At 42.2% G+C, this 20,296-nt stretch overlaps 1 long non-coding RNA gene across 2 annotated transcripts; it reads right to left on the bottom strand.

Moving 5' to 3' along the window:
• Positions 1-675: 675 nt before the first annotated feature.
• On the bottom strand, positions 676-19,498 carry LOC146599837 (uncharacterized). 2 transcript variants are annotated; one of them, XR_014894915.1, is made up of 5 exons: positions 19,372-19,498; positions 18,483-18,656; positions 14,928-15,035; positions 3,526-3,905; positions 676-1,344 (listed from the first exon to the last, which is right to left on the bottom strand). It is a non-coding gene; the product is annotated as an uncharacterized LOC146599837 (long non-coding RNA). The 2 variants fall into 2 exon arrangements; XR_014894916.1 differs by lacking the exon at positions 676-1,344 and having other exon boundaries at positions 2,767-3,905.
• Positions 19,499-20,296: the final 798 nt, after the last annotated feature.

The raw sequence follows: 20,296 nt of genomic DNA, 5'->3' as shown, positions 1-20,296 counted from the left end.
GGTGCTCCCCCCCCAAATGCAACGAAAGGGGCTTCTGGCACCACCTGAGCTGGATGTAGTGTGGCGTCACCCCCAGCTCCTTCAGCAATCGTTTCGCTGACACATTTGGTGCATGGACTGAATGGCACAAGCCACCCGTGCTGGTCTTTGGGAAGAAATGGTATTTGGGAGAGGGTTATGGTCCAGACAGGGACCCTCTGTGGAGATAAAAACCYCCATATTTGGTGGGGTTCCTGCAAGGCCGGGGAGATGCTGTGGTTTAAGACAAAGCTATTGAGTCTTCTCCTTGGCCATGAGCCAAGTATCATCAGATTCTTTATATTAATCCCTGTCTTCTTGAATTTACCCTGTGATCTACTAACAGTGACTAATAATACGTCACTACAGTAAATGTTACACCGAAATCCAGACAGATGGGCCCTACYGTGTTTCTGCTGCCTATAAAACTAGCTCTTAGAGAAAAAGCTATTGGGTTTTGCTGACATGAGTTACGTTCGGTAAATACCTGTCACTCTCCCATCTCATTTGCCATCTACCTCCGCATCTTTTTGATTATATTTTCCCTCAGGACTTTCTTTACAGCCTTGCATACTCTTGAGTTTGGATTATTGTACAGATTACTCGATCTTTGTTTATCTTAGGGATTCAAATGGAGACCGGCTCTATTTCTTCTTGTTTTATTTTTATACAGGAACTTATTTGCTACTTGTACAGACACACACAAATACATAAAATGTCTTTCCAACTGATCATCTCTATCTATTCATATTTCACCATTCACTACTGCAGTAACAATTGCTTTCCACCACCACCACCAACAAAAAAAGCTTTGGCTGTAATATGAATACAATAATRTTGCAATCAAACTATCAAGTGCATGAAAGTTTGGGAGGATTCAGAACAGAAAGGGCTGCATGCTCCTGGCATTACTTTTTCCTGGCATAGAGAAGATAAGGAAAATGAGATTAAAAATTCTTCCAGAGGCCTGAATCCTGCCTTGCGGAGTGGGAGCCACACTGCCGGCTCCCAGTGGCCCACACTTCGGGTGTGCAAGCTCATGAAGCATTTTYATTGACTAGGGTCTTAAGCCTAGCAGATAGTTCAAAAGAAAAAGGTCATTGCCTGAAGCTGATGGGTGATAGTGCAGGACCGACTGAGGCCTGCTAACCTAAGGATCCCGGGCACGGGCCATATCAGCTTGGCTGAAGCTCTTCCTTCTTGGAGACCTCCTGCGCTGGGGCACGGGGAGGGTTGGTGGCTTGAACATTCATTAGGGTCATRGTTTCCTTGCCAGAACTTGAGACAGATTCTTGATGAGTCCAAATCTTTGTTTCACTGTCACTACTTAAACAAATACAATTAATAAAGATTAGGTTTCTTTCTTACTTTTAGACAGCAATAGCACAAATGCCACGAGGTCTGGAAAGAGGAACTTTTAAAATAAAAATCAAAACCCACTCAGACTGCACAGCTAAGTGCAATTTAAAGATATATATGGATTGAAACATGGAAATTAACAGTTAAAGAATCTGAATGTCRCCACGCTGTCTACACATTCATAACTTTCATTGCAATTAAGGCACTTCACTGTTTGTCCTTGTACACAAGCATGCCCAGTATTTTTCAGATCCGTTAAAAAATGTCTTTCCCAAGGTGTATTATTCTATTTATCTTTCTTATCTGAAAAGTCTGCTCAGAGTACACCCATTCTCATCAGATGAATTGCAATGCTATATTATATGATCATTGTGACTGCCTATATTTATTATTTCCTGWTGTTAAAATCCATAGTGTATTTTTCTATTTAAAACATTTACATGGATATTTAGTACAATTATTTGTTCTGGTGTATGTAGGAGAGAAAAAGCTGATCTATTTATCTAAATGTTATTATGTGCAGAAGGAAAATCATTTCCACMGCCTAAACCTGGTTTCATAAAGGAAAATTAGTCATGTTATTTATTTTTTTTTCTTGGCAGTTACCAGAAATTTAAAGTGACAAAACAATTTATAGTACAATAGACCCATTATTATGCTTCTATAATAACTTGTGACCATAGGTTCTTTATGAAAATCTATGCTTTGGAGGTATTTTCTGAAATACCAGAAATTACTCTGAATTTTGCCCAGTGTTGTCTCAAAATATACTGAATGTATCTCWGGACTGAATCAAAATTTTCCCAGAAGAGCAAGAAAATGCTAATTAAAATTCAATAGTTTTTTCATTGCCTTCACAAATGCAAATAATATACTCTAAACACTTGCAAATAAGTGTTATTGATCACTGTGAGTCAAAACAGCTTCCGTGCTAATAAGACTCTTTGGTAGCCTTCCTACAGCTTAGAGATTAATTACTCTTGCTTATATTCTGGCAGCTCAAAAATGTCCAAGTTTGGATATTGTCCAAGTTTGGCCAGACCTCTCCAAGCCTCAGAAATCTTTTCAGTTTGAGGATGTGATTTTGTGCAGAGCTCAGGCAGGTAACATTTCTATGTTTTACTATATTGATTTAGAAAGCGATATACTCCCTTATAAAAGTGGCTAAACCATCAYTGAGCAGCACTGGGACAGAACTGTTTTGTTCCTCAAGAAATTATGGAGTTTAAAAACTATCTGGTTTTGAACAGACCACAGGCAAAAATATTGAAGGGAATCCATTGCAAGTGCATTTGGAATAGACTGAAAAATTATTTTTCAATGAAATTGAAAGCCTTTGGTTTTTTTTCCTGTTTAAAATAATTACATGCTGAGCAGTCAGTTTGAAACAGAAGGTATAAAGTATAAAACAATTCATTCTTGTGTTTTTAGTTTGTTTTTGTAAGGGAAATACAATGAAAATCAACATCTCCAAGAATCACTTCGGTTTCTATTAAACTTTGGGGGAGAACAGCATACTGGAAACCACAAACGCAAGCARCTTTCTCTGTTAAATACCATCCATGATTGAGGTGGGAACTATTTTACATCCACCCCTAAACCACGTAAGCCRATAAAATCTCAGGCAAGCCCTACACCTCAGTGCAACTGTGAATACAGTATTTCCATTGATGTCAATGGCATGCTTGCGCTTGAAGTTATAGCTTGCATGAATGCTSTCAGGCTTACAACCTGACTTGAGACAGGTGTAAGAAGAAACTCAGCTACAGATTGTAGGAAGCCGGAGAGAAAACACAGCTAAGGTCAGTGGGCTACATTTGGGAACCAGCAGGAGAATCAGGATAGCCGCTGCGGGACAAGTGTCTGAGCTGGGCAGCGGAAAAGGGCCATCAAGTAGTGGCCCAAGTTATGTATCCTGCTGCCACTGGGCTAGATGGGCCATGATGTGACCCTATAGGGCAGTGCTTATGTTCTCAGGCTCGTAGACAGGAATCGTAAAATTTGGAAGTTACTGATATTTCAAAATGTCTTCTTTTGAATTGGCTTCAATGTCCTGCCTGGTAGACAAGTAATGATCACTTAGCTAGATTCCTCTTGTTGTTGCAACGGAGTTATATCTTAAGCAAGAATTCAGAAAGGACTTCTCACCATGTTCTTAGATGGATCAAGTTAGGCTGCAAGGGTGTATGGAGACTGCTTTGAGACCAGCTGACAGACATGCAGTGGTGACTGGCTTGACTAGGGGAGAAATAAAGATGGTAAATAACAAAAAGACCCACTGGGCAAGTGAGGGCAGAGATTAAAGGCATTAAGAGGCATCACAGGGTGCAGCAAAGATGGTGGAGGAATCAAAGGAAGTGAGATACCCAGGAGGGATTTGGACGCCACAGACTGAATGCACTGGGGACAGGCCATGGACGCGTCTAGGGTATCAGAAGAAAAAGGCATTGAAGGTGACCATGAAGACCATCAGGCGGATGACAGATGGGAAGTCATTGGAGGAGGGTGTCAGGAGGATTTCTGTGCACCTGGAAAAGAGGGACTAATAAGCAGGAGTTATCAAAGACAGACCTTCCCAATCTTTACCACATGATTAGCCTTGTTGCAGTGGAAAAATATATACGTTAATGACTGAGYTGATTAGAAATTTGGGAAGTCAGAAAGAAATGCTGCTCATTGAAGCAGAGTTGATGATGGGACCTGGGGCGATGCATACACCCRCCTGCATCTGCAGATGGGTCACTGCCTGTCACCTAAAGCACTTATCAAGCCCAATAATATTTTTTTCAAATATGCAAAAGAAATAACAAAATCTGATAAGTTGGAAAAGGTTAGAGGTAGATGAAAACAAGTATTTTCTAGTTACAAGGTGAAGTCTCAGTAAGTCTGGGGAAATACCACTTAAATAAAGAAAACAGAGCATAGAAATATCTCTGAATTTAGATATAGTATTTAAAAATRTCTTAATCATGAAAACATTTATAAACAATATCTAACATATGCTCTTGCCTTGAATCAATTTRCTTTAATCGATTGGAGGATTTTAGATTCCTGGTGGATGTATGAGGTACTTAACACTATTGTGCAGTACAGGAGATGTTAGTAAGTCTAAAACCTAATGTTTCTCCTCTGGTTCATAATTCAGTTTATGCTCTAGGCTTCCATAAAAAACAATTTTTTTGAATTAGAAAGTGTTATGTCACTCTAAATTGCTTTCCTATGTGTTTTCATTTTGGGAACAGTGAACAAGCCCAAGCCTATTTTTATTTTGTAGTAATTCCCACATGTATGAGGCTTGTAAGCTAGCAACAGTCAAGAAACATACTGATGCTGGTGTGTGGGAGAGCTGTGGGCAAAACTAGACAGACTTCAGGAGATCGGGCAGAGGTTTAAATTGAAATTAATACMTCTGCCATAAAGACCCCATAGTTCAGCACCAGCATAGTTCTCATTACAGTTCATAATGTGTTTTCAATGAACTGAACACTCTGGTTTAAATTTAGATTAAACAAGTCTAAAATGAAGTCACACAGGAGACAGAGAAAATTATCCTTTCTTAGAGTTTTTCTGCAACAATTTCCTTATTGAATAATATATGATACAAATTCCGCTAATAAAATTTAAAAATATTCATTAGACTATACTCACCACACTAAAYGTAGTGTAATGATGATTTTCATGATTTGGGAACCAATTGCTAGCATAAGGTTTTTGGTTTTTTATTTTTTAAGAAATAGTCATTGTAACTAAACGCATTTAAAATTCAAACGCTTTCTTGATGAACTTTGCTTGTAGACCCAGCAGGCTGAAGACCACCGACTAGCTAAAGTGTTTTGACATGGGGTAGGACCTGAGCAGAGCATCCAGTGCAGGCTGAGCTGCTGGAAAGCAGGTGGCCAGGCATCAGTAGCATGGAATTGAAGATTTTTTGAAATATCCAATTCTGAGGGAAGCGCCCAGAGTGATCGGTAACAGTGCCCTAGCTTCAGAGGAGATTTGACAAATTATCCCTCAGAAAGATGGAACTGTCATCACTTTGTCAGTACAGCTTTTTTTTTTTAATGTGTGTGTTTTGTTATCTAAAATAGGGAGTTATATTTGCTATTTCAGTCCAGATTCTGAAATGATGAGATGCTATAGAGCCAGACGCTGTAGTGCCGGGGGTCAGTCACGGACTGAGTTATGTCTGCATGACCTGCAGCTGGGCGACACCAGAGATGAAGCAGTGTTTCCTGCAGCCAGCTGGCACGCGTCAGTGCCACAAGCCCTCCCTGAACTTCCTTTAGGTGACCACAGGACCCTAATAAGMAGCAGCTTCAACTGCCCAATGTCACTCACGAGATGAAATCATCAACATAGGTAGAGAAAATCTGCTGGGTCAGGCATGGTGTCATGACTGCCGGCATTCTTCATTTTACTTGAAAGTGCGTGTGCACTGGCTGTTCTTGAAGCGCAGGAGGCACATCTAAGGCGTAAGTGCTCCAGTAACCAGGACGGAATCGAAACCCTTCACTATTTCCCCTTATACTATGTTTTGACTTCAACAATTAAGACAATTAAGACAGCTACCCATCCCTTAAAATCAAAAAGTAGACTGTCTAGTAATGGCTGAACCACTTTCAGAATCATAGTTTTGAACAGGAAGGGCTAAATTTTCYCCAAAACCTACTTGAGAACTGACTGTTCCTCTGTAGCTAGCCCCAGGGAGATATGTCACTCGCAAAGGAAGGTATTACTTGGGATGAATGCAGAACACTTTAGGCATTTAGACTAATATTACAATTTCCTATGACAAGTGTTTTACTGGATGAATGTCTGCTCTATCCATCTTCAAAAGGAAGGAATAAATATAGAAAAGTACAAAAAAGAGCACTCAGGTAGGGTAAGAAGTTGTAATTCTTGACTCACCATCTAAAAAAGCATTTTTCTTCTGAAGATACTGCACTCAAAGAATATGGGCAGAAGTCTGCAAAGATATAAGTGCAGCTTTTCAGCTCAGTGCTGAGTGACGGGTCAGAGTCACAAGCCCTTTTCTCCCCTGCAACAGAACCATATTCTGAGGCACTTAGGGATGATCAGGCAGTCAGAGCATTGGCCTCGTTGAAAAAACGTAGCTAACAGTGAAGTCAATAACAAAAGAGAATTCAGATCAGCAAAGCTTTGGGCCATAAGTTAGGCAAGCAAAGCCAAGTGGTTCCAGAGATGATGAATTGTGCAGAAAAGCAACTTCAAGGCACACTGCATTTGTAACAAACTGGCACAACATGGAACAATAAATATAATGAGTGAAATCAAACAGTTCTGAAATTAAGGCCATTTCCTCTTCCCCTGAACAACCTGAAAAAATGGCACMATCCAGCAATTAAGAGAGCAGTTTGTTTTGCTGCATAAAGCAGCGCTCTAGGCAAAGCGTGAGAGCTGGAGCTCTTCGACCAGGCCAGCCAGACTGATTGATCTTCCTTAAGTGCCTCCGAATATGGTTCTGCTGCAGAGGAGAAGAGGGCTTGTGACTCCGACCCATCAGTCAGTACTGAGCTAAAAAGATGCCGTTTGTGCCTTTGCAGGCTTCTCGTTTTCTGCCCATATTCTTTGAGTGCTTTATTCTTGGAAGAAAAGCTTTGTGACTGAACTGCTTATTCTACAATCAAAGCACGTGCGAAGTATATTCCTCTCCCGTTCCTCCTCAGATTTATAGGACTGCATTTCTTCTTTATTTGAAAGTTCATTTTTCACAATGGATTCAGCACATGCAAGCCTCACAGCCCCTTCCAACCTTGGCAATTTACAGCCAGGGAGGCTCTGGAGGCTGGAAAYGGGCTCAGTGCCAGTTTCACAGGACACTAGGCCGGGGGTGAGGGCATTAAAACAATGTGGTGTTTTACCCTGGAGGCTAAGACATCCCGTGTAAGGCTGTAGCAAGTCACTAACCACCAATGTATGTGGAAGGTAAGCTTTTGGCCTCCTGCCCTGGCTGGTATCCACTAGTCTCAGTTAGTTCCTTGCATAAGTCACTTTACCTGGAACGTAAGTAGCCGGAGGATGGGAACAAGAGGTTGAGTTGTGCTTTAAACACACAGGTTGGTTAAAAGCAAGCCTATAATGTAATTTAGAGAGTAACGAGGCTGGAAAATACAAGATGCATGATCTTGGCTGCTTATATTAGCTTATAGGTAGCCTTTATACAGCCTCATTGCCCTCAGCTATTTTGGACATGTTTACGTCTTTTCCGTGCCCCAGAGCAGAGCCCCAGGACCCTCAGCCGAGCCGGAGCCAGCCCATTGCATCGCTCTCGTTTCAGGGGGCAGAATGATCGTCAGGAGGTTTTTGGTGCAGTTTCCTCAGAGATACACTGCAGGGTCAAGCTGGGTCAAGGTCCAGATGAGCTCCTGCTGCTTACCCTGCTCCACGTGTTGACAGTAAGGAAAGAACAGGTTTTAAATGTGAGAATATTGTGGCAGCGTATCGGCTCAACAGGAATGCCCTTGAATTTGTTCTTCGCACTCAAGCAGGCGTACTGTAACATGAATGCATACATGCAAAACATTGACAGTGTGAGCACAGGTGTGCTGGTTCAGACTGGTAGCTCCCCAGCGCCGCACCCCGCCTCGCAGAGGCCTGAAGAGTCCCGCAGTGAAGAGCSAGCCGCAGAGCAGCCACGCAGCCGCGCTTCCCCGGCTGCTCGTCCCGACTCGCCGRGGGGCAGAGGCTCCCCGAGCCGGCGCGGGCGCCGACGAGCTTCATGATTTCAGGTGGACTTCGACTTGTCCGGTTTCCCTTTTCAGATTCACAGTGAATTTTAGTTTTGGCAAAGCAAATATGGGTGAGTACTCCCAGCTTGCTGTCAGCCTGSTGCCTCTGCTCCTAACCAGCTCTCTGGAGTCCATAATACGGCTATTTGAGCACATTTTCTTGCAATTTACTGCGGCATGCATGGGACCGGACTGGGGATCTGACCAAAGAGCATCACGCAGCGACTGATGAGAGATGGTGACTGATCCATGATTTCAGCTTTTTCCCAGCTGTGCCACAAGAAATCTCCGTGCTGATGCCAGCCACGCATGCAGGGCAGGAACCTCCATTTAAAAACGTACCTTAGTCGTTTGGAGGTGAAAATGGTATTTGAACGTGCACACAACACAGCCGGAGAAGTGCCATGTGAATTCACGGACGCCCGGGGGGACAGCGCCTACAGGAGGTATTCGGTCTCCTTCTCGTCACCTATCTCGGAGAGCTCGCTTCGCCGCGCTCCTGGAACTGTGCRCGCCCAGCGTTGTCCAACAGACTTTTTTTTTCCAGAAGCTCCAGGAACYGTTAGCTCAGATGGGCAGGAAAACAATGAGACCACATGAAAATGGAAAACCACACACTGCAATCTGCATTTAGCTCACATCTCCTCAGAGCATTCACCATACCACTGAAGCGATATATGATCTTTAGACCCTTGCATACRGTGCTGTGTTTTCTAAGAAATTCAGATGATGTTCTCCAAGACTGAGGATTTCTGCCCTCTGGATTTAAATACACGCAAACAGTGGACTCCGGTGCACAGATGTGGCACGCTGGAGAGTGTTACAGACTACGCCAGCGGAGCCCTTTCAGGTCACTGAGAATGATAGCCCGAGTAACTCAAAACTAGATGGCTCATCCCTGGATTTGGCATTTTCTTATGGCTGCAGGTATTTAAGCATTTACACAGCTAAAGAACCATCTGAATTATAAGGGCTGCACTCAGAAGCTCTGGATCTCTGCATTGCATTAGCTTGTGATGTAAAGCCAGCGGTTTAATATAATGTACAGCACAGCCTGGCATAAAAGCTCTATGTCAAAGACAGCGAGGAACATTTCCCTGTCCGAGACACACTGCTCAGTCGCAGAAGCAACTAGCTGAGGGGGCTAACGAAGGAAAAATGATGCTGTGTTCTGCAGGTTTTCAAAAGTCAACCCTTCATAAAAATTTGCAAGCAAGAGTGTCAAGTAGTGTAAATAAGCACTGCTCCCCTGAAGTCACAAGTGCTACACTGAATTACATCAGACGAGACTATGGAGCTGCAGTGAACAGCTCTGCCGACATAAAACTCCTGAAGTCCAACAGCTGATTGTAAAATATGATAAATTATTACTTACTTAAGAAAGAAAACAAAGAACAGTGGTACCTGTTCATTTTTGTATCATTTTYCTTACTTCTTTAATGAAATGCCAGCTTGAGAAGCCAAAGGTAAAACTGCAGATGGAGTTTGGTGAGAATTTTATTYGTAATTCTGTATTAGATTATTTTAAATCCCTGCTCTTTGTCCATTTAATATTCTCAAATGGATTGCTCAAATTACAAGGTACTATAAGGGCATAAGGAACCCCCTATCAAGTTACAATATACATTAACTGCAATGGGCACTGAATTTGAGCTTTTCTATGGTATCTTTCCTTCCCTGTGTCACTGTGACTTGCACAGAGACAGGAAATAAGGTGGACAAGATGATTTYTTTCCCCAGAAGATGAGAAATTTAACTGTTTATACTCTTATGCACAGCGTAAAGCAGAAAAAAATATGAAAATCCAATATTTTCATGTTTACCATCCCAAAACTGTCTATTCAGATGGTCTAAACATCCTGGCTTAGAGTGGACCTGCTTGGTTAATTTTAATTACAGCTCACTGGACAAAGGTCACTGGAGTATCTCAGTGGAAAAYGATCTGCAGGCTCCAGGACTGCTGCACAACTCAAGCGCTGCGTACCAACGCACAGGTGGGAATTGCAGGGCCCCTCCATGCCTGCCCCTGGGGATACTGGGAGAACAACAAACCAACAAGGGATCTCTGAGAAGGAACGCAGGAAAAAGCATGTATCTGGGAATTTGGCAAGGTCTAGGAGACATTATGATATACAGCTGGTGCAGAGACCACAGTTAGYCCCCCCAAAATATATTCTAATTAAGTTCTTTCTTACTGATCTGAAAGTAAACATGTCAATAAGCTCATCTTTTTTATTAGGAGGAGAGTGAAATTCCCACAGACAATTTCAGTTTTGAAGAAATTTCATTTTTTTTTCATTCAACTAAAATGAAATCACTTTCCTTTCAAAATGCATGAAAAAACCATTCAGGCAAAAAGACTCATAGCAGCTATCATGAGCAGAGCATAAGAAGGGAGTTAAAATTTGATGGTTTTGGTTTAGTGGATCTAATGTACAGACTCTTTTCTTAAGCATTCAGTTTAATTTTAATATTGCTGYTGTTTTGGAGTTTCCTTTATATTTTTTTCTGAGCATATTAACATGTACAAAAGAAAAACGATGCAGTGATGGAAACGGTTTTGTGTGTTTTAGTACAATCAACATAAAAATCCTTGGGGTTTTTTGGTTTACCCCAAAGTTAGATCACAGTCCCAAGCAGACCCACGTGCTGTAACGAAAGTCAGCAAGATCTGCATGCACTTCTTGTCCATAATAGTCTGTCTCATCAGAAGAGTAACAGGGCAGAGGTTGTTTTGGCTTTGCCAGGTCCCATAAGTTGGCACGGCAAAGTATATTTTCTCCATATGAAATCTGTTATAGCACAAAAAGAAATCATTATAATTAGCTCCTCTTTAGAACATGTTGTGACTGTTGAGACTTGAGGATTTTTTCTCTTGCACATTATTTGCTTTTACCCTATACAGCTATTATTCTGCTTAACAAAGCTGACACACAAACTACTTTGAATGACTTTGCAGCTCTTAACATTGAGAACAACTTAATTGGGCATGGTGGATTGTAATGACCTTGTGGGTCCCATAATACGTTCTGTACGGCTGTTGCCTTCCCATAGTAGCCATGTGTTCTTCAGCGTGTTTTTTTTCCTTCTGTCTTTCATAGTTGTGAATATAACTTTATAAAGGATGTCTACATGGTAATAATATAAGTACACTATGTGACTTGTTCAGTACAGTGTGGTGATCACGTCTTGGATTGTAAAGCTTTTTTATCTAAATGTTTGATTAAACTAAGAGATATGGAAGAAAAAAAACAGGAAAATACAACAATATACACATAGCCAGCCCTCCAAACAAGGAAATAGTTATCTGCATATTCTGCCACAGAGATGTCTTTGCAGTCTGTGGTCTGAGCAACCAAAAACAGCACTGAAGAGTTGGAAACCTGGATCTCAGGATGAGAGAGGTGCAGGGTCAGCTGTCAGGGCAAGTAGAGCCTCACTCACAGCAAACCCCCAGGACACCACTGACCCTCTCATGGTGATGAGGGGCTTCAAGACCAAAGTTTTCAAACTAGATCTCATACTGCCGTGGGGTGTGTGGAAGAAGAGGGACAGTCACAAATTATCAAAAAGATGCCAAAACATAATGGGTAACCACTGTTTTTTCCCCTATTTTTGTGAGATTCACAGTGTGAGCTTTAACTGGRGAGAGAAAGGAGGAGGAATAAATTGTATGGAGAAGCTGTGAAAATCTGCACTGATGAATGGCTTTATACCTCTGGTTCAGCTGGCCATCTTTTGGAAAGGGAGCAGCCCAAATCCTGTTTCTGAAATGCAGTTTGCAGCATATTAAAATATGGACAAGCTCCATCTGCTTAAACTATGCTTCCTATAATTTAATTACACAAGGTATCCATGCCTGAGTCATTAACAGCACTGTGAGTAATGTGATTCATTAGCAGTGGCCTACATGTGCTGTTTGTTTCTTTTTTTCCCTGAGACATGTATCAGTAACTTACAAAGATTTATATTTTGACAGTCTCCATCTGGGCTATTCTAATATAATTTCCCGGTACATATTTGTTCTCTTTCAGTGAATGAAGCACTTTGCAATCTTTCTCTGAGATTCAGGAACAGCTTTATAAGTGCTCAGACAGACGTGCAGTTCCACTGTGTTAGTAGAGGTGCACTTTCTCCAAATAAAACTGCCTTTTTACAGCAACAAGTGATATTCTGCTGTGTTTCTGTTGGTACTGCTTCAGTCAATATTTTGAATCTTTCTTTTTTCTGAATTGTGATTGCAGCAAAAAAAATGTACCTTTGTGGAAAGGCAATATTGAAAAATATATTTCAGCCAGATTTTCCATGAAATTTCAAAAAAATGTTGAATGTAAGGCATTTGGACAACACAGGTAAGCAATGTAACAGGTCCAAGAAAATTTTACACAGTCCATGACATGACCTGCCCCATTTGCATTAAATTTGTGTGGTGTTTCTTTTAGAGCTATTTCATATCCCAATGTAAATGCAATCACTTAAGTCCTCAAGGGCTTTTATAGGAGAGCAGGGCAGCAGTTAACTGAATGTCAGCACTGGACGGTTACTAACTACAATCTAGTCATGGTATCGGGGGCTACTCTCACATGCATGTATCCAAATACTTTCAATATGCTGTATATGCCAAACCTCATCTGAGAGAATAGGTCTAGGCACTGGAAATAAGAAAAAACTGATGTTTCCCAGGAAGCAGCACCACGTATTTGCACTGCATTCACTCTTCCCTAGCCGGTGACTTTGGCTGTGGTTGCGGGCAGGATGCTGGGCCAGTGAGGTTTCAGCCCGAGCAGATCCAGCCGGTGAAGACAACACGGCGACCACATAGCCAGCAAACAGGTAATGCATTTTCCAATGTCATCAGTGAATCACTGTACCACAGCTGATCTCAGACCGGGCAGGGAGACAGACGAGATGGCCTCTGGAGCTCCCTGCCGCCTCTATTTGGGATGCCACGATACAAGGCATARCTCCAGCCCTGCAGCAGGTATATCGCTAATAAACTGCGTGTCGCTCCCTTTAACTCTCTTTTTTCTTTTTCAAAGCCAACACCATCACCTACAGAACAAACCCCAAAACATCAGCTATCTGGATATTAGTAACCCATCTGACAAAATCATAGCAGAACAAATGGGCAGTCTCACAATTTGTGCCCGAAGTGCCTGTTTTGAGGTGAGATATTGGTATTGCAAAAGCAGAGCGGATCTCTCAGACCCTCGTCAGTCTACAGTCTAAGTGATTTCATGCCTGTTAATCTCTGGGTACGCTTATTGACTTCCAGAGGAGGTCCCAGGCTTTTATGCTGTCTGGGTATCATTGCAAAGGCTATGCTTCTGCTAAATGGTTTTAGGTGGAAAGCTTTGGCTTTCTGGAAAGTCCTGGACATTAGAATGCGTTGAGGAATTAAGGGAGGGCAAATTAGGCTTAAATTGTCACAAGTTCACTACTTGCTGTGAAAGTAAAACACTTGCTTCTTGCTAAAATTTGGGCAGTTTTCTAGCTATTGCTTGAAATAGCAGGCACTTATTTGGGAAAAGAAAGCAGGTAAACAGAGCTTTCTAGGAAACTGTCACATGATGGGCAGTGATGACTTGAACCCACAACCTCTCAACTCCTTTGAGTCAAATGTCTTGGCTGATTGGACGGTTTTGTTACGTTTACCTGATGAATGCAACATCTGCACAGATATTCTTCCAAGAACATTTCACACGCACGTGCTTTGAGAAGCAATGGAGAGAATGCAATAAATATGGTAACTAGCAGGTGATGAGGAATCTGATGAAAATAAATTCAATAAGGCTATGAAGACTAAATGAATGTCTTTTAGTATACATAGAAATCTGCTCTTTATTAAGTCCTGCAAAGATTTATTAAATTTTGTATGGTTTAAGAAATACAAAAGGACTGTAATAAAAAGGGAGAGGGGGATTGCATATAAATCACATTTTAATAATGGTCAAATGGGTTGATTATATCTTTTCTGATATGATGAATATTATATAAACTAATATTTGTGGCAAATTTATGCAATTCAAAGATGTGTGGCTCAACCTTCAACAACAAAAATAAATCACTTCATAGTTTTAAATATCTTTGGCATCAAAGTTTCTACCTTAAAAGCCTACGGTTTCAGCATTATTTTTATCAGAATCACCATTTTATGGGAAACATAAATTTTATTTATACAAGTGCATTTTTATGAAGAGTGTAAAGTTTTGATTTTTTTTTTTACCCATACAGGGTAAACATAACTCTATCGTGTTTATTCCTGGACTGTTAACTCAGTGGTGTGCGCAATGAGCACCTGATTACAGATATGTGCAACAGGGGATTTTCCTGTAGCAGGAGGAGTCAGTGCTGACTGTGCAGTACCCTGAGAGAGACCAAGGGCAAAGCACAGCAGCTAGTGCCACCACGGCACGTGGGAGGAAACAGAAAAGGGAAACAGCAACTGAAATAATTATCCACAGTCAGAACCTGTCCTCATGTGAACACTTGCTGTATGGGGGCCGAGGCCGCAGGAAGTGCAGGTGGGGATGATGCAGTCCAAGGGATGAACTTGCACCACGCTCTTCTTAGAAATCATACGGAATTGTAAGAAAAAAATGACAACATCGAAATATCCCAACAAATTGCAAGACAGCAGCTATCAAGTTGGTTGTTGTGTGTCTTGTCTCACCAGAAAAAATAGAACGAGCCAGATYCTACCCTCAGACATGAAGCTCACCCTCACATTACTTCAGCTCATCCACTGTGACTGCTCCTGTGTGCTGTCTTAGCCAGGACATTTGAGGAAATTCAACTTACCCTAGCTTGCAGAGAGCGAGCAGGTCGCCTTGCAACCCTTCCTGTGCTGCCCTGCAAGAACACGCCTATCCACAGGTATACCGGCCCATTCGATATACGGTAACACTCCTGCCACCAAAAAAACTTGACATAGTCAAACCTTCCTTTACGTCACCAACAGCTTTGAATAAGAATTAGTCTTTTTAAAATGCCTGCTTATAAGAAAWTTTACTGGATGACTACAAGACCTCTAGATAAGCAAGGGGACATGAATTGATTGAAGGATGTCATGAAATTGAAAAGTGAAATGATGATTTTTGGATTAGTTTTTCCATTTAAAATACAATGCAAAATTTCTTTATCCAAGGGCACTTTTCATGGGAACTTAGCATGTAGCCTTGACAGAGATGGAAGTCTCTGAGGAGGCTATGAAAAAAAACTTAAGAAATTCAAGAACAGTCAATCTTCATGGGTAATATTTCTGAGGTTTCTGAAAGAAATAAATTGTAAAATAATGAGGATAATAGAAAATAAAGTTCACCTTTCTTTGCTCTGGTGAGATATGATATACATGAAGACTACAATGATAAATTCTTTAAAGAGATGACGTGTGAAAAAAGCTATTGGATATTAGCATATTATATTAATATCACTGAACACATATTACTGAACTATCTCTATTCAGCACAGATAATTTTATATATCTTTGTTGTTCAAACATTTTAGAAAAGCAGCATTTATTCCCTGTAAGATTTGAAGGTCGTTAGTGTTATCCTTTTTCTTTCTAAGAAAGGTGCAAAAAACACAAAATCTAAAAGTAGAATCATAGAATGGTGAGGTTGGAAGGGACCTCTGGAGATCATCTAGTSCAACCCTCAGCGTAGCCCCACATGGGRATTGAACCCACGACCTTGGCATTAGCAGCACCACACTAACCAACTGAGCTAAACTGATAGCTGTTTCTCTGTCATATTGATAGACGGATTTTCCAAATGTGATTTCTAGATCTGAGTATATGTAAAAAAGTGTTTGATTTCAGCAACTTCTGTAAGCAAACAATAAAATGCATTTCAAGCAATATCTATATATGTGCTAATGGTATGTGCCGGTAAAGTATAGCACATATGAAGAAACTCAAGAGATGACCTCAAAAATTCTTGAACAATTACATTATTTTTGTAATACAAAGAGACTTTGACTGCATGCGTGCCAAGAAATGAAGCCACAAGAAAATATCTGTGAGGTTATCATCTTCTCTGCACAGCCACTGGATTATGGACTATACCAGTGGGAAAAAGTGCATGAGTTAATTATAGCAGGAGATGAAGTATTTGCAGGGCTGTATCTATTTTCCATGAATATCCGATGAAAGATATTTGTAAAAGATTGCACACACAGATGGAGATAGCGATGGGGCTCCACCGACTATGCGGCCAGGGGGATTATTTCTGGAAAGAATGTACAAATCTTTGCTGCACAGCTATTGAAGTACCGTGGCACTAGCCAAGAAAAATGTTGGTGAGGAAGGGATTTGGCTTATTGCACAGTCTTCTAAAAAACTAACAGAATAGTAAGGCTCATGACAGCAGTGGCAGGGACTGGATGGACAATTACACACTCAGACTTTTAGAAAAGCTTTTGATAAATTAAGAATATAATGAAAACTTTATTGAAAATATTACAAAAAAGAGAATGTTGCCTTTCCTTAGCTACTTGTTTTTTTTTCCCCATGGCTTTAGAAAACACAGAAATAAGACACCAGAATGAGTACCTGTCTCTCAGGGACTAGAGATTAATAGCATCCCCCAACTAACAAGAGGACCGCGGMGTACTTGGGCAATGTTTACCAGGTATGAATCGCTGCAGCAGAGCGAGAATGTTGATAGCGTAACCTAGCTCGGATCACGGTCACAGCTACATTCTCCGTTACTTGCATAAATAGTTTTAAACGGTTAAGCAATGACTAACCGATAGCTCTCATAAACAGTGGCAGATGGGAGAGTAGGTGTCACGGAGGGGTAGAAGCACTTCAGTTGCTGTCAAAGGCAGTCATCTTTATACGCAGTCTATTTACCTGCGAGATTGTGTAACAGTTGATCGGCAAGTTGTTACAACATCTATAAGTCAGGCACTAAGCCCTGTAAAGTCACCTGTGCCTGAGCAACGACTGCAGAAAAGAAATGTCGCGCTCCGCTTCACTAGTGCGGTGGAGGCGGTGGGGAAGCCTGGTCCCGCGGAGAGGGCTGAGCAGTGGGGCCGGGGCGAGCAGAACAGACCCACTGCGCCTGCAGGCAGCAAACCCTAATCCTCCTCTCACAGAAAGGCCTAAGAGTCACAAGTGAGAAAATGCAGGAGCCATCGTGGCAAGCTGAGGAAAACTTGTTGCCTGGCTTGCTAGGCACATGCAGTTACCCAAAGAAGACCTGAATTTGATGCAAAGAGAGGATGTCAGAAGAGCCATGAGAAGAAGCAGCTGTTACGTTTTGAGTACTGCGAARTATTAAGCAGTGACTGCGGTCCACATCGCGGAGGGTCTGGTGGCTGAGGGGCTGAGATGTCGCTGCCTACCGTGGTGTGCACACCAGCCATTCCCGGACCTTCGCTGAAGGGGAAAGCTGCGGGCACTGATCCTCTGGCTGGGGAGTCCAAAGGGAGGTGAATGGGGGAGGTACCCCCACCAACCCACCGCTGGCCAGGAAGGCTGACACGCTACGGCCGTGTTATCCCCAGAGCCATGCAGGCTCCATCGCTTGAGCCCAGCACCCCGCTCTAGACGTGGTTGGGCTGCAGGGTCGTCTGCTCCAGGAGAAGAGATAGCAGGGAAATAAAGCTCTTGTGCTCGCCTTGCTTACCTCCCCAACACACATATTTGTACTGTTTCGTATTTGTTGCAGCGATGGAACAGACCATGCTTACTCTCTAATTTAATAAGTTTATAAAMGGAATTGCAAGATGAAGTGTTAAACTAGCAGGATATCGAACTCAATGATCTTGTTCATGTGACACCTATGTGCTTGTTATTAATGCCGCTGTTAACGAAATGCAGAGAAGACATAATTTCTTTTTCATGTTAGTGGTCATGATATGATATGAGCCGAGGCAGCTGCTTTTGCTCCAYTGTTCTCCTATGCTTTGGTACAATTTTTATAATTGTCAATATTAATGTTTTCCTGTCCTCCTTGGCCTCTATCCTTCTCCACAGGCACTACCTAGAGCTTGGCATGACAGTCAAATATATTACTTGCATGGTTTCTTCCTGTCTGCCTTTTTGATTAAAATCTGTTGATTAAAAGTCTTTTCCTTAACAGAGCTAGTAAATTTGATTTTTCTCTCCCTTCCCTGTAGTAGGAATGAAGTGTGCTAAAGGCACTGTCAGAAACAACAGAGCTCTCCCGAGGTTGCCTGACTCCTGACARCTATAAGCCTTTTGGAAATGTTTTCCCACGAGAATGCAATTATAGGATCTGTGGCATAAACTAGCTGCATTATTTYATAACAAGGGGAAGAAAATGCTAAAAATCATTCCAGTATTTAAATACATGMTGCATGCAGAGTGCATAAACAGGAGGTACAGACCTGTCTGGCCCATCTAGTGAAGGAAGTAGATACAGAGCGGAACAACTGTTGACCCCGAGCGCACCAGATGCTCTGCGTTGTGCTGGATCTGCCCGTCCGTCACCACAAAGGGTCCAAAGAGAAGAGGCTGCATGCGAAAGCATCAAGGCAGCCAGGCCTGGCCAGCAGCGCTCACTGTGGGAAGAAGAGAAGGCATTTGTGCATTAAACAAACCAGCAATCCACTGCTTTTCTTTTTTTTTTTTTTTTCTTCTTTTCTGCTGTGCAAGTCTTAAAACCTCAGCGTTCACTATACCTTCAACAAACTGGGGGCAACGGCTGGCTGGAGAAGAAAGATGCTCACAGCTTTCCCTGGTGTTTGGATGAGGCCCCGAACCCAGCCTGCTCCACTGAAAAGCCTTGTGGATGTGCTACTTCACCCTCTCTTTAAAGGCAGCCCTGGCTCTGACTCCAGAGGTGTGCAATCTTCCTGACATCGCAATGAATGATTGACATCGGAGCCGTTGATGAAGCTGAACGTCTACGTGACATGGATTACATGGAAAATGAGTCTCACCAGACCCAGTGCTCCCCGCTAGGCATGCATATAGAAAGAGGAAGAATTGCAAATCCTGTGACGTGTGCTGGGGCTGTGGTCTGTGGTTCTCTGTCTTGCCTTTCCAAACCAGCGTGTACAGCCCCTGCCAGCAAGCTGTTCCGGCTCCTCAAGCTCAACCAGCTCCAAGCTCTGCCTAACTATTTCTGACTAGCTGACTAGCTTCCCAAAGATCACAGCRTCGCTCCCATATTCACACACCCGCTTGCTACCAACTGCGGACTGCTCAGCAGGGTCATGACAGCTCTTTGCAGTTGCTATTTTTCAGAATTTGTTCAGAAAAAAGAAAGCATACCATTTTTCTACTGAATAGAAGAAACATTAGCAATATCGGCGTGTTCACTGGAAGTGGTCTCTTGAGCTTGTCTGTAACACTCAGATATGCAAGGTGTTGTCAGAGAACCTTGAACTCTTAAGTTCTTTGGTGACTGGGCCAAGCACATGTCTGGAAATGTGCAGACAGAACCTTGAGTCATTTCAGAGCTTCTAGAAATCACAATCCTCACACAAAATTTATGACTACTTAAAAATGAGGTCCCAAAGATCAGTACATTGACCTCAAGTGTTCGAGCAAGTGACTGAAAACAGTCTCTTGCTCCACCTTTGAGCGAGGCCAAGGCACAAACGTCTAATCCACATTCATCACCTGAGCCACTGCAGCATAGCCTGTCCTCCTGTGCCACCCTTGCAGAGAGTTTCTGCTAGGCTACCCTCACCTGGGCGTGCGTGTCCCAAACACAGATCAATAGTACTGTGCTCCCAGTGTTTTTACCGAGATGAGCTGSGATCCTCACAGCACCATCCATTGTGCTGGAAGGAAAATATGGTTGGAAAACAGGTCACCCACGTCCTAGGGGCTGCAGCAACCAGGAGGAAAATGAACCTCCTCACTGCATCAGCCAAAATTCCCTTCAGTGTTCCATCTCCTGAAACGATGAGGGGCTGGTGGATGTTGTCCCCCAATGTGCTGCCCCCCCCCCGATGCTGAAAATGTAAGATGAACCAGTCCAACAAATAGCTCTAATCAGTTGTAGCATAACAATAAGCATCAAACTCAGCAYGAATATGACATCTTTGCTATATGGCCAACCAGTGGTCAGGGTTCATTATACCCTGTAGATGAACAGCAGAAAATTGGCCGTAATAAAATTGTTTTATTAAGATGAGAAGCTGTTTTGCCTAAGGCTTCTGCTTAATTTCCTTTCAGCTCATGAAAAAAA

This window comes from Rhea americana, unplaced genomic scaffold (genome assembly GCF_003343005.1).
Source record: "Rhea americana isolate MKP2758 unplaced genomic scaffold, rheAme1 scaffold_131, whole genome shotgun sequence".
Classification (NCBI taxonomy): Eukaryota; Metazoa; Chordata; class Aves; order Rheiformes; family Rheidae; genus Rhea; species Rhea americana.
Note: the sequence above shows the minus strand (reverse complement) of the source record. Positions and strands in the feature narration are given on the sequence as shown.